Genomic DNA, 15,657 nt, shown 5'->3' on the forward strand with positions numbered 1-15,657 from the left:
GATTTGAACCGCCTGCCTTTAGATGACAGTGCAACTGCTTACTTACTAAGACACCAGAGATCCTATAAGTTAATATATTGTTAGGTGTGTCAAGTATGATTCATAGCAACCCTATAAACAATAGATGAGAATCCTATCTTTTTTTTTTTAACAGTGATAAAATATACTTTTATTTTATTCCACCCGCCCCCCCCTGCCCTGGATTTTATCTGGGAGTAGCCTTTTACATTTTTTTTATTCAAAAGAGGGCAGGTTTGTCACTTTTATACTGATATCACCATTAATATTTCTTGGGAAGGTTCATATTCTTTATAGCATGGACTGGAGCTCCTGATAAGCCAGCCTCAGATCTCTCCAGTTTATTTTGTGCATCAATTTGTGTAACAATCTCATTCATGTTGGTCTCTAATACCATTCCCCCATCACCATTTCTGCCAGAATATTGTGAACTTTGTCTACATGGAAAATTAAATCCAGTTCACAGACATTTTCGAAACACTTGTCTAAAGTTTCCACAAATACTTGAATTAGATCTAAAATGCCAAGTTCACTTTCTGAAGAATCCACACAGAAGACAAAATATAATGTTGCATAATGTCTATAAATCAGTTTGTTGTCAGATCCTCCTATTAACAATCCTCCTTCTAGGAAATTACATTTTCATCTCTTTTCAATAACAAATGGAATGTTTCCCTGATGATGTGTTGTCTTCCCTGTAAGGCTGGTAGAATTTGGAGAGCCGTGGCTTCCAGTGGAGGGGGAAAATGAGGATTACCTTGATCGGGGCTGGGCTGGCCTACCGGGTGGGCGCTGGGGGCGAGGGGCAGGTGCTCGCAAGCCTCACCTCGGGATCTTGCCAGTGATCCTTCCCCACCCGCCCCCTGCCACACACTGGAATCCTGTCCTATCTTGTGTCATTCTCATTATCTCTGATACACTTGAGCCCATTCCTGCAGTCATTGCGCCATTCCATTTCTTTAAAGGTCTTCCTCTTTGCTGACCTTCCACTTTTCCAAGCATATGTCCCTTTCCAAAGAACAGACTTTACTAGCAACTGCCCAAAGCATGTGAAATGAAACTTGACCATTCTTGCTTCCAAGAACCACTTCAGATGCGCATTTTTTCCAGCACCACAAATCAAAGGCATCAGTTGTTCTTCTGTTAAGTTAATATAGCATTACTTCCGTTTAATATTATAACACCTAAAGCACTTTGAGTAGTACTTGGTATTTTGTTGTTGTTGTTACTTGCCATCGAGTCGCCTAGGACTCACAAAGACCCTATGTAAAATAGCCCCAAAACCTGAGATATACTGTGCCAATTTCACTGTATCCAACACACCTCCTCCATTACCCCAGTCACTAAATCAATCTATCTCATTGAGGGTCTTCTCCTGTGCCATCCTTCCACCCTCCTAAGCATGATGTTCCTCTCCAATAATTGGCCCCTCCTTGTAACATGTCCAACGTATGTCAGGTGAAGCTTCAGAATCCTTGCCTCCAAGAAGCAGCCTGGTTTCACCCTCTTCAGGATGAATCTGTTTGTTCTCTTAGCATTCCACGGTACATTCAATATTCTTCTCCAACACCACAGATCAAAGGCATCAATTCTCCTTCTGTCATTCCTAGTCATTGTACAGCTCTCTGATGCATAGCAAGTGATTAGAAACCTTATGCTAGTGGATCAAAGAGAAGTGTTCCCAACTACCATGAGTAGCTACATAAACTATTGCATTGCATTAACTTTATTATGGAAAAGGATTAAATTAGATATATGGCATTATACACAATTTTAAATTCTATTCTTCTTATGTGTAGAGATGCCAACATATAATGGCAGGCACAATTTTGTGCAAAATATAAATATATGCTAGATACAATGAACAATTGTTATGTGTCATCTAGTTGCCTGTGGGTCTATGCACAATAGCTCTGAACTCTACCCTATCCTAAGCTAGTATCACACTCTTTGACCCATTATCCTAGTTATTGTCTCAATCTATTTCATCCAATGTCTTCATCTCCTGGATTGTCTCTCCAATCAATCAAGCATGATGTCCTTCTCTAAGGACTGGTAACTCCTGGCAACATGCCCAAAGTATGTGAGATGGAGCTTCAAAATCCTTACCTCTAAGGAGAAGCTTGGTTTTATCTTCTCCAGGCCAGACTAGTTTGCTCTTTTTGAGGGCCATGTTATGTTCAATACTCTTCTCCAGCACCAAACCCCAAAGGCATTGATTCTAAGGATGATAGACGATTCTATCATCGTTAGTCATTGTCCAGCTCTCTGACGCATGGCAAATAATTCCCAAAACGATGGCCTGGATCAGACACACCTTAATCTCTATACTGAAAGCAGATTTTACCAATGCACTTCATCAGTGAACAGTATTGAGACTTTAAACTTAATTGTGTGCACGAAAAGTTGATTAATCCCTTGTTTCCTTCCTCACGACTGAGTTTTTTCTGAGTAGTGCTTTTCTTTCTTTCTCTTTTAGTATTCAAAAGATTTTTTTTTTAGTTTTTTTGAGAGTGTACACAAGAAAACATACACCAGTTCAATGGTTTCCATGTGTACATTAACATTTATTACCTTCTTTAACTTACACATTTTTACCCCAATTTTCTGAGTTTCACCTCTCCCATGAATATAAATTCTGTTTTCCAAGGTTCCTGTATAAACTTTAAAATTGCTGTTATCAATTTTATCCTAAGCATAATTTTCATGACAGGTATTTTTTACTAGTACAATAAAAATATTTGGCCTAAAGAAAAGTTCAGTGGAAATATTCACAAGTTCATGTACTCAAAATGGCTTCAGAACATTTGGAGTAGTTTTAAATTATACTCTGCATTTCAAACTATGGACTCCCAAGAGAATAAACAGGGAGCTCTGGTAGTTTAGTGGCAAGAAGCTGCACTGTAATTCCAAAGACACATAGTTCAAATCCACCAGTTGCTCTGTAGGAGACAGGGCTTTCCCCCCCCACCCCCCCGCCACCTTAAAATTAAAACTACCTCTGAAAACCCATCAGGGAGGAAGAGGGGGGATGTATGGGCCAGTTAATACATGGCAGTACACAGAAACACAACATTCTGAATTTACCACCTTTTGGTCAGAAATTCTTTAAAATTATTTTATAAAAATGTTCAATAATACCAGTTTTTGTTGTGTCAAGTTGACCACAATTTACTTGGCTCCACAATCAACACTCTTGGTACTGGCAACCAGGAAACCAAAAGACAAATTGCTCTGGGAAAAGTCTGCTGTCAGGCACCTCTCCAGAGGACTGAAGAGCAATAATGTCAGTCTGGAGACTAAGGTGTGCCTGGTCCAAGCCATAGTCTTCATAATTACTTTTTAGGGATCAGAAAGCTTGACAATGTCTAAAGATGATAGAAAGAAAATTGATGTCTTTGAGTTGTGGTGCTAAAGAAGACTATTAAATATATTAAATATTTATTGTTAAGAGAACAAACTGGCCTGTCCTAGAGATGGTGAAACCAGGCTGCTCCTTGGAGGCAAGGATTCTGAAGCTCCATCTGACATACATTGGGCATGTTGCAAGGAAGGACCAGTCCTTGGAGAGGGACATCATGCTTGGGAGGGTGGAGGGATATTTCAAGATAGGAAGACCCTGGATGAGATGGATTGACTCAGTGATTCAGGTAATAGGAAAAAGAGTTACCAGAGACGGTGGGGTTGGCTCAAGAGAGAGGAGAGTTCAGAACTGTTGTACATAAGGTTGCTATGACTCACAAGCTTCTTGATGGCACCTAACAACAACACAAACAACAGATCTGAACATTGTCTTAATCCATTTTCGTGGTCTTAGTGATATTGTTTGGTAATTTCCACAGTCTGTCACGTCACCTTTTTTTTTTGAATGGGAATAGTTGGCCAAATAGTTTTCCTCCATATTTCTTGGCACAACCTGAAGAGCACATACAGAGCAGCATCTGCTTGCTGAAATATGTCAGTTGGTATTCCATAAATTCCTGAGGCCTTGTTTTTTGCCAATTCCTTCAGAGCAGCCTGAACTTCCTCCTTCATCACCTTTGCCTCTTGATCAAATGTTGTTTCTTGAAAGACATATGAAAACAAAAGAATGAGTCAATGCCTTTGAGTTGTGATGCTAGATATATCATGGACCACCAAGAGAACACACAGATCTGCCCAACAGAGGGTGAAATCAAGTTTCTCCTTGAAGTCTAGGATTTTGAAGCTCTGTCTTACATATTTTGGGCACATGTCCAGGAGGGACCAGTCCTTTGAGAAGGACATCATGTTTGGAAATGTAGAGGAACAACACAGAAGAGGAAGATCCCAAGTGAGATGGATTCACACAGTGACTGGAGTAAAAGTGGCAGGTGTGTTGGGATCAATGTGACTGGCTTAGGACAGGGCAGGTGTCAGAGCTATTGTTCATAGGGTTACTATGAGTTGCAAGTGACTCGACACAGCAACAACATGCCATCTTCACTATCTCTGATATGCTCAGGCCCATTGTTACAGTCACGGTGTTGATCCATCTTGTTGAGGATCTTCCTTTCTTTCACTGACTCTTCACCTTTTGCAGCATGATTTCCTTTTCCAAGGAGTGACCTGTCCTGACTACATGACCTAGGTATGTGACATGAAGTTTCACCATTGTTGCTTCTGAGGAGTACCCTGTCTTCTTCCAAGATAGACTTGTTTGTTCTTTTAGCACTAAAAAGCACAATATTCAGTACTATTCTCTAACAGTATGATTCTTCTTTTATCATTTTTATTCATTGTCTAACTTTTTGTTGCATAGAAAGTATTTGAAAAGACTATGGCTTGAATCAGGAGCACTATAGTCTTCAAAGTGACATCCTTGCTCTTTAGCACTTAGGAGAAGCACTTGACAGCCGTTTTTCCCAATTCAATGCATTGTTTGATTTCTTGACTGCTGTTACAGTGGATGGTGATTGTGGACCCTACCAAAATGAAATTGCTGACAATTTTAATCTTCCCTCCATCTATCATGATGTTATGCATAGGTCCACTAGTGAGGATGTTTACTTTCTTGATGTTGAGATGCAAATCATAGTGAAGGATGTAGTCTTTGATCTTCTACAGAAAATGCTTCAAGTTCTCTTCACTTTCTTCAGACAAGGTCGTGTCATGTGCATAATACATGTTGTTGAACACATTCAGCAGTTTCTGGGACTATTTATGCATAATAAAAAATGTAATAGGATTTCCTTCTTTGATTTAGGAGTCACAGATTCAGCAGATATCCTATTAATTGGCTTAATATTCTCATAAAATTTCTGTTCTAACTCATAGGTAGAGGCTGGTATCCTAAAAATCTTGCAAGAGGTCATTCAGGCATTTGCTTGAGCAGTGGAGGAAGGAGAACCAGAAACTGGGGGAAGACATGGAATGAGTGAACAATTGCCTCCAAAATTAACTGACACTTTTGTTCTAAGACTGGAACTGAACAATGTCTTCTACATTATGTTCATAGTCTTCTATATAGGATTTTCTTTTTCTAAAATTTAAAATATTTTTGCTGCCAGCTTTTATTGTCAATTTCCTTTTTTCTTTGTGTCTATGAGCAGCTGTTACTACTTTGTTGTTAGATCTTTTGCACTGCATTTTGAAGAACCAAAATATTTACCTGAATTGCCTACAAATTACTTATATATCATATAAGTAATTGTTCTCCAAAGTTATTCTTCCTCTCTTAGGTACCTGCTGAAACTGGAAACTTGGAATTTTCCTTGAAGCTTGTTAGAACTGCCCATACTCCACAACATCAATATTAAACAATGAGGCAGTGAATCCATAGAAAAAGCTCAGTCATAATTGCAAGAACTGAGAGGTAATAGAACTCTGCATGCATTGTGAAAGATGCGAATGAATTAAATGGATTATGACTAGATGTTTTAGGCTTTCATTTGCAAGTGAATCTCAAATACTGTTATCTGGAGGTTGAGAAATAGTCTACTCAAGGAGAAGGGTCTTTTTGTTAGATAACCTTTGAGTGCTTGCCTCTATTATCATTCTTACTAAATGGCGGTGCTATTTATTGAAATGTTTCTCCTGATCTGTTTCCCTGCAAAAGCTTTGAACTGTGGATATATTTGAAAAATCTGTTTTGACTTGCTTCAGCCTGGGACTAGCCTTAATAGAATATGCAACAGTGTTTATTTGCAAGCTGATTATGAAACTTGTTTTCATTTTAACTCTCCTTGATTTATTAATCTCATTTAGAATTTTAGAGTTATAAATCCTTTGTAACTGATTAAAACAAAACGCTGTATCCTTCCAAGGTAGAAACAGTAACTTCCTCTCTCTCTTGTGGCAATGAGTTTTACCCAACCAGGTTTTTGTTTGTTTGTTTGTTTTTGTGTGTGTTGTTGTTGTTTTTTACTTCAGCAGCTCTATCAGTTGCACAGTTGTACTTTGTCCAGCCTCTAATGATAGAAACGATTTTTTTTTTAAAAAAAGCATTTCTATAGATTATTTTGGGTAAAATTAGTTGAAGCCAGTGTTCTGGATGGTAGAATAGCTTTCTTAATGTTGCAATTGATCTCTTTTGGTATGTTACACAACACAGAAGCACATAGACCAAATTTTAGTTTCCTAGACACTTTTCTACATGGACCTAACAGAATTGTGTTTGTATCCCTGGAAAGACCTTGTGCTGCTCAACATTTGTCCTTTAACCTAATTATTAATGCCTACTTGTTACAGCTCTGCCAAGAAATTTGGAAGTCAGTTACATGGAAAACTAACTGGAAAATAGCCATATTTATTTCATCCTCTAAAACGATGATAAAAAATGTGGAAATTATTGAACAATATCACACACAAGTTAAATTTTTTTGAAGATTATTGGAAAGTAAGTAGACTGGTACACTAATAGAAAACTGCTGGAATCTAAAGCTGGATTCAGAAGAGATAATGGCACTAGACACCATGATACTAAGAATATCATTGGAGGTAGATGGCAGTCAGGCAAGCTCATCTCTCATTGATTCTGGTCCTCCAGGCCTCCAGTAGGTTATCTCATCTCTGATCATTGTGTTTGGTGCCTCAAAGCTATTGTTGAGATGATTTTTAAATTCAGGTGGGATAGACTAAAAGTTGTATTTTGGTTTTTGTGGGCTTGTTTTGATTATTTTTCAGCTAAGCTATAAATAAGCAGTAACAAATATGTTATCAAGGATATCTCCAAGATGCTAAAAAGCAGTAATATTAGCTTGAAGACTAAAGTAAGTCCAATTCATGCTATGGTGTCTTCAGTTACTTCCTATGTATTTGAAAGTTGGACAGTTAATAAGAATGGCAGAAGTAAAATTGATGTCTTTGATTTGTGGTGTTGGAAAAGAGTACTGAATATCCTATGGATTGCCAAAAGAACAAATATGTCTTGGAGAAAGTGTAGCCAGGGAGAAAGAGGCAGGGGTGATGAAACTTTATCTCACTTACTTTTGGCATGTTGTTAGGAGGGGCCAATCCTTGGGAAAAGGCATCATGCTTGGGAAGGTGGAGGGTCCGCTAAAGAGAGGAAGAACCTCAACAAGATGAATTGACACAGTGATTATAGCAATGGGCTTGAATATAACAGGAAGAGTGAGGCTGGTGCAGGATAGGGCAAAGTTCAGATCTGTTTTCATAGGTTCACTGTAAGTCATAGTTGATTCAACAGTACCCAACATTTTTTATACTATAATTATTGATATTTTCTATATTATATATATGTATATGTATATGTTTGCATGTATATGTGTATGTGTGCATATATATGTGCATGCGTGTATATATATGTGAGTGTGTGTGTATGTGTATATCTGAAAATGAGTGTGTCAGGAGTGTCAGGAATGTGTTCTCTCTCCACACCGTTTCAATCTGTATGCAGAACAGATCATTCAAGAGGCTGGACTTTATGAGGAGGAATGTGGCATCAGGATTGGAGGAAGACTTATCAACAACCTGCATTATGGAGATGACACAATCTTATCTGCTGACACTGAGGAGGGCTTTTGTTGCAGGAGGTCCAGGACTATTGTTTGCAATATGGATTGAAGCTCAACATCAAGAAAATGATAATAGATGGAAAAGAGCTTGAGAGTGTTAACAATTTCAGCACACTTATTTCCACAATCAAATCTCTTGCAACCACATTCAAGAAATCAAAAGGTGAATTGCATTATGAAAATCTGCTGTGAAAGACCTCTCCAGAGTGCTGAAGAGCAAGGATGCCAGTCTGTAGACTAAGGTGCACTTGATTGACATCATGATCTTCACAATTACTTGCTTTGCACCAGAGCTAGACCAAGGCTAACAGAACAAAAACTGATGTCTTTGAATTGTTGTGCTGGAGAAGGGTATTGATCATATACCATGAACTACCAAGAAAACTAACTAGTCTGTCCTGGAGAGGGTGAAACCAATCTGATCTTTGGAGGCAAGGATTTTGAGATTCCATCTCACATACTTTGAACTTGTAGCCAGGAGAGCATGTAGTCTTTGGAGAAAGATCATGTTTGGCAGGGTTGATGGACTGTGCAGGAGAAGAAGACCCCAGATGAGACAGAGTGACACAGTAACTGGGGTAAGATAGTAACCGGGGAAAGGGTAGATGTGTCAGAGGTAGATTGGCTCAGGATAGAGCAGGGTTCAGAGCTATTGTGCTTATGGTTGCTAGGAATTGTAGTAGACTTGGTGTCACATAACAACAACAACAATATCTAGTTCTCTACATAATCAGTGATTGCCCTTAAGATTGAGGCCAAGAAAGGCTGAGTGAATTATTTGAAATTGATTTCACATTCATTTTCACTCAACTGTTTTTGTTGTTGTTAGGTGTTATCAAGTAAGACTCAGTGACCCTATGAACCTGTGCTCTTGAGCGCTGTTTTATCCTGCACCTTCCTCACAATTCCTGACACACTAGAGCCCATTGTGGCAGTCACCGTGTCAATCCACCTGGTTGAGGGTTTTCCTCCCCTTCTCTGACCCTCCACCTTTCTCAGCATCATGTCCTTCTCCAAGGAATAGCCCCTCCTCGCAACATGCCCAGAGTATGTGAAGTGAAGCTTTATCATCTTTATCTCCAAAAAGCACTCCAGCTGCATCCTCTTCAAGACTTACCTGTTTGTTCTTTTCACTCAACTAGTGACAAGAAATGTACACATTCTCTTTCTTACAATTATTTGATGATATATTGCTACTTTCAAATATTTTTCTTATTAAAGTTGCCTTTAAGTATGTGCTCTGAAAAAAATATAAATATGTGCTCTGCTCACACAAGGGGAAAAACAAATAGTTTAGAAAGCTAATACATTTTTCTCTAATGCAATAAAAAATATATTTAACCAAGGTTCATTTGATCCTACTGAATAACAAAAAAATAAAGAATTTAAATTATTAAAGTTTCCTGTTGACTACCTAATCAACACTTGGTGCTTTAGTTGTGGAAGAAAAAGTCTCACTTTGTTTCTGTTTGGTAAATATTTTAAATGCAATGTCCATACACACAGTTTGGTTCTTCAATTACTTTTTCTCCACACTGACAAACCATCTAACGCTATTTAATGGCCTCTCCTAGCACGCTTCATGATTCAGAGTCTTCCAGCTGTGACAAATCAAAAGGCACCTATGTATTCTTTGGGGTTTTTATTTGCAAAAATGTCAAAAATTCAATTTCGTTTTGATTTTGATGTACATTAATCTTCACAACCTTTTATGCATCAATTAGCTGGTAAAATTTACCAGGGCATCTCTTTATTGAATATGTCATTGAAGGCCTTTTAGTCTTTTCTTTCTTTTTTCCCCCCTTAATATATATTCTTTGCTGTTTTCACAGTGAGCTACATTTTTTGAAGGACCCTTTTTTGATGTGTTCTTCCTTGGCAACCTGCTTTAAATTAAAACAAAGTTGGAGTTCCCCCAAAGAGCATGCAATCTACCAGTGTGCTTGAGGGAGGCCAAATCATAGCTGAACCCTCATAATCTAGTTTAAAGCAGTATAATCCTTGTTTATATTTTACTCTTTGTAATTTTAATATTATCAATAATACATTATAGAGCTTCCCAGTTTTAGTCTAACTCCTTTCATAGTGTTTTTATAATTCTTTCTGTTAAGAAAAGGAATTGATGCCTTTGAGTTGTGATGCTGGAGAAGAGTATTGACCATTCCATGGACTGTCAAGAGAACAAACATGTCAGTCTCAGAGAGGGCGAAAACAAACTGCTCTATGGAGGCAAGGGTTTTGAAGCTCCATCTCATACACTTTGGGCATGTTGCTAGGAAGGATGAGTCCTTGGAAAGGGCATCATGCTTGGAAGGATAGAGGAATAGTGCAAGAGAAGACAATCCTGGGGGAGATGAATTGACACAGTAACTGGGGTAATGGGGTTGTACTGCAGACAGTGAGATGGCTCAGGATAGGGCAGGGTTCAGAGTTGCTGGGCATAGGCTCACTATGAGTCGCAGGTGACTCGATGGCATACAACAACAACAATAAGGTTAGTAGCAGAACAGTTATAAGAGTGTCAAGTCAATATTGTCCCAAATGCTTGATCTGGCATATATGTCCACAATTGCTGGGATCAACAGCTCTGTCTTTGTTCAGCCACCTAGGTCCTCTATGTCCCTTGCGTGTAGTGATTCACTAGAAGTTATCCCAGTGACTCAGACTTGTCAAGCCAATGACTTACATGACCATGGGTATGTAGGCTGTTTTTTTTCTGAAACTGGTGAACAATGGACCAGGATCCTATAGACTGTCTCTTGGGGCACAGCTCAATGGCAACTGTGGGTGGTGTAGACTGGATGCTGTGTTCCAGGTGAGTGTTCCACAAAAGAAAGTGCCTAGTGATGAGGTCTCATGAGCTTTTATCAGCCTTTAGTAATGTGGGGCTTGTATCCTCTCTCTTTAATCCGATAATCACTTCTGAAAAAAATAGTTAATAATTGACTAGGAAAGACATCTGAATTATAAATCTTAAACACCAAGACATAGACAAGATAAGTTAGACAGAGTTGAGTTAGGTATATTGCTCTAACCCATCCAGTTAACAGCATATTGGAAATAGAAATGCATCTTTTTCCCCCTCTAAATCATCACAACATCCTTGATGTTTTCAGATTTTCTTTTCAATTCTATAATTCCTTCCCCCCTCCCCCACTTCATGAAATAGTTACCTGAGCCTAACATTGATTTCCATTAAAAATTTGTAAATTGCTCATAATCAAGGCCTATACCTACTGCAGAAGTCCAGGCTGGGTTTAGAAGGGGTCGTGGTACTAAGGATATTGAAGCTGATGTTAGATGGATCTTAGTTGAAAGCAGGGAATACCAGAAATGTCTGTTTCATTGATTATGCAAAGGTGTTTGACTGTGTGGATCATAACAAACTGTGGCTGACTCTCAGAAGAATGGGAATCCCAGAACACTTGATCGTTCTAATGCGAAATCTATACATGGACCAAGAAGCAATCATCAGAACACAGCAAGGAACACTGCATGGTTTAAAATTGGGAAAGGCATACACCAGTGGTGTGTCCTATCTCCATACCTTTTCAACCTGCACGCAGAAGAGATTATCTGAGAGGCTGGGCTCTCTGAGGAGAAGTGTGGTGTCAGGATTGGTGCAAGATCTATTAACAATCTGTGTTATGCAGATGACACAACCCTGCTTGCTGAAACTGAGGAGGACCTGAAATGCTTGCTGCAAAGGGTCAAGGACTGTAGCCTTCAGTATGGATTGAGGCTCAATGTCAAGAAGACAAAGATTCTCACCACTGGACCAATTGGCAGCATCAGGATGGATGGTGAAGAGATTGAGATTGTTAACAACTTTAGTCTGCTTGGCTCCATGATCAGCACTCTTGGCACCAGCAGCCAGGAAATCTAAAAACTTGTTGTGAAGGGAAAGTCTGCTGTTAGGGATGTCTCCAGGGTACCGAAGAGCAATGGTGTCACTCTGGAGACTAAGGTGCATCTGATACAGGCTATGGTCTTTGCAATCACTTGTTATGCATCGGAGAGTTGGACAATGACTAGGGAAGATAGAAGGAGAATTGATGCCTTTGAGCTGTGGTGCTGGAGAAGAGTATTGAATATATCATTGACTGCCAAGAAAACAAACAGATTCATCCTGGAGAGGGTTAAACCAAGCTGCTCCTTGGAGGCAAGGATTCTGGGGCTTCGTGTGACATATTTGGGACATGTTGTAAGGAGAGACCAGTCCTTGGAAAGGGACAGTGCAGGAGGGGAAGACCCTCTATGAGGTGGATTGATTCAATGACTGGGGTAATCGGGATGGGTGTGCCAAAGGCAGCGCAATTGGCACAAGATAGAGCAGGGTTAGGTCTATTGTACATAGGGTCACTATGAGTCAGAAGCAACTCTACAGCACATAACAACAAGAACAAACATACCTACTATACCAAGTATCTCCAGCACATTCACTAAAACTCTTCAAAACTTACCTATAGAGAATAGAGTGCTTTCTGTTTTGTTTTTTCATGTATTCAAACCCTATTCAAAAACTTGATAACCCATGTAAATCATCATGTAGGCCACAAGTTAGTAGAGAACCATACTAAGTGGTGTAGGCCACTATACAGTGTGGCCTTTAATCTAGAGTGCTTTCTAATTGTGAGTAAAATGTAGAGCCCCTCCTACTTCCTCCTTCACTGACTGGAATGAACGTCCTTTGAATTTTTATTCTACTTTGTTCTAAAACTTTTAGTATAGAATAAAAGTGGTGTGCTTATTTGACTTCTCACTCAAATTCATCAGTAGAAAATAAATCTCTTCTGAATATTTTTTTTTGCTTTCATCTAATTCTCTTCCTCTTGGAGCCAACTTTTCACTTAATCTATTATCCCTGGACCCTAGACATGGTAATTAACCACAAAAATGGATTTTACACAAAAACATTCTCTGAAAACAGCATCACATTATAAAAATTTTTAATTGTGTTCAGCAATGGTTCTTAATTTAACCTGAGGGGTTACAGATCTTTCATATCAATCAATATCCATTTAATTTCTGTATGAAGGTTGAAACAATTTTCTTTGACTTACTAGCTTGGCATAAAGTTATGCTTTTGGACATTAATTCACCTTACAAAGTCTTCGGTTAAATGCCATTTGGCTCTGAGAGTTGGTCATGTTTGAAGAAATAGGTCGTTTCATTAAATGATTAGTAGTAAGATATTCTGCAACCGTCTCTCTCTTAGAGGAGCATTAGATCTCAGATTGTGCAGCTTTTTATTATGTACAATATGTGGGATATGAGGACCTAGACCTTGGGGCAATACTATGGCATAAGGCATTTCTCTCATTAAAGAGTCTATATAATGAGAAATTTTAGGTTACTTTAAGAATTCCATATTCAGCTGGATCTCAAAATTTTTTTCTGTTTATACTGTAACATTCTCAAATTAAGAAATGATGTATATATTCTATTTTTTTAAAAAAAAAACCTTTGTACAGTACACTATTAATAATAATTATCACATCTTCAAATATAATGGCAATTTGGGAAAACTTTCAGCTAATTCTCATACATGTTCCAACAGATTTTACTACCAGTTTGTTACATTGTCTTTTTGAGTCTCTAACATTTGTTTTTAGTAATTGTAGAAAGAGATAAATGTCAAAGTTAAATGGCACATAACACTGAGATGCAAATATCTAAAACTTCTAAGGTCAAGATTGTAGAGTTAGGATACTCATTAAATTTTGTTTCACTTTCCATCACTTCTACTTGGGAAGCATATGACAAGAAAGCTCATGATAACATGTACTACATGCTTTGAATGATGTCCTCAAATCAGTGAAGCAAATGAGAAATAATGCATTTCAAAGTAAGGAAGAGGGATTTCAGAGACCAGCCAGTTTTAGAGATAAGGATGCTCAGTCTGAGTTAGATTAAGTGGCACGCTAAAGGTCACAAAATTAATTAATGATAAATTTGGCACTAGAACCTTATTACATCAGAGTTCTTTCCACTAAGTTCTTACATTTCTTAAATATGTAGAACATTTATTTTAAGGGGGCAAAAATGGTCTGAAGTTTGAAAAAAGGCATGCCAAGAATTCCATTATCCTTAAGCTTTTAAATGTTGCTCTTCTTCTGGCCTCTGTTCCCTGGCTAGCTTCTCATATTCCTGCACACAATGCTTCCCATACATCTCATGGAAATATAGATGAGAACATTTACAACTTTGCCTGGACTTCCTGTCTTGTTGTTTATTATCCCAATTTACACAATATTCCAAAACAAGTATATAAAATTCTTAACTATATATCCATTCACACAGCATACATACCATTATCTGCCAATTTTTGCTAATTCCCCTTCACAAAGGACTAAAAAATCTGTACCTTGTCCTTCATTGCCATGTCACATTCCTTCTGGGTCACGGCAAAACTCTCCTCGCTGGTCTACTCCCACATTAACTTAAGATGAAAACAGATGAATTCTGTTCTCAGTTCTGTTTCTCCATTCTAACTCACAGTGACCCAATATCACACAGTAGAATTGTTCTGTAATGAGGTTTAGGTGCCACTGAGTACAAGCATAGTGACCCTTGAACAACAGATCTGAACCATGACCTATCATGTGCCATCCCCACAATCTTGAATCTCCACATACTTCAATCCATTGCGGGAGTCCTCTGTCAATCCATCTTATTGAGGCCCTTCCTCTCTTTCACTGACCCTCCACCTTTTAAAGCATAATGTTCTGCTACAAGAAAAATATCCTCCTAACATGTCCAACATATGTCAGACAAAGCTTCACCATCTTTACCTCCAAGGAGCACTCTGGCTGTACCTTCTCCAAGACATATCTGGGTGGAGTTGTGTGTGTGTGTGTTTTGGGATTTTTTTTGTTGTTGTGGGGGGCAGGGGTTGTTGTGTGGGGATTTTTTTTCCAGTCCTTAGGATATTAGTAATCTTCTTCAACACCACAGCTCAAAGGCATCAATTTTATTTCTGTCATCCTTATTTATTTTCCAGTTGTCAGATGAATAGCAGGTGATTGAAAGAACATGGCCTGAATCAGGTGTCCCTTGTCCTCAAACTGACATCGTTGCTATCATTAATGTGGAACAGTCCCTGATGGTAGAGTTTCCAATTCTGTCTCCTGATCTCCTAACTGTTGGTATCAAGAGCTTTGATTGTAGATCTAAGTAAGATTAAGTAATTGACAACATCAATCTCTTCTCCATCCAGCGTTATGTTGCTTATCAATTCAGTGGTGAGAATATTTGTGTTCTTGATGTTGAGGTGCAATCCATATTAAAATCTGTATATTTTAGCTTTTGAAGCAAGCACTTCAAGTCCTCTTCACTTTTAGCAAACAAGGCTGTCTCATTTGTGTAACACAGGTTGCTGATGAGTCCTCCTCGAAGCCTGAGCCACAGTCTTCTTCAAATAGTCCAGATGCTCACACAATTTGCTCAGCATACAGATTGAATAGATATGGTGAAAGAAAACAACCCTGAAGCAAAGGGAGAAGGCGTCACTGGGCAACGTCACCTCGGATAACAGCAAAGGAGGTGTCTTCCAGGTCAGACCCAGCGAAACCTGGCCAGAGAGGGAGGGAGAAGGCGTCACTGGGCAAGGAAAACATAATCTACACAGGAGTTCTACAGGACA

General features: G+C 38.7%; 1 pseudogene; it reads right to left on the minus strand.

Annotated features, from left to right (window-relative positions):
* Positions 1–234: 234 nt before the first annotated feature.
* On the minus strand, positions 235–13,162 carry LOC102864325 (annotated as a pseudogene).
* Between the last annotated feature and the right edge of the window lie 2,495 nt (positions 13,163–15,657).

This window comes from Elephantulus edwardii, unplaced genomic scaffold (assembly GCF_000299155.1).
Source record: "Elephantulus edwardii isolate Elephantulus edwardi_28Jun2011 unplaced genomic scaffold, EleEdw1.0 scaffold00084, whole genome shotgun sequence".
NCBI classification, from domain to species: domain Eukaryota; kingdom Metazoa; phylum Chordata; class Mammalia; order Macroscelidea; family Macroscelididae; genus Elephantulus; species Elephantulus edwardii.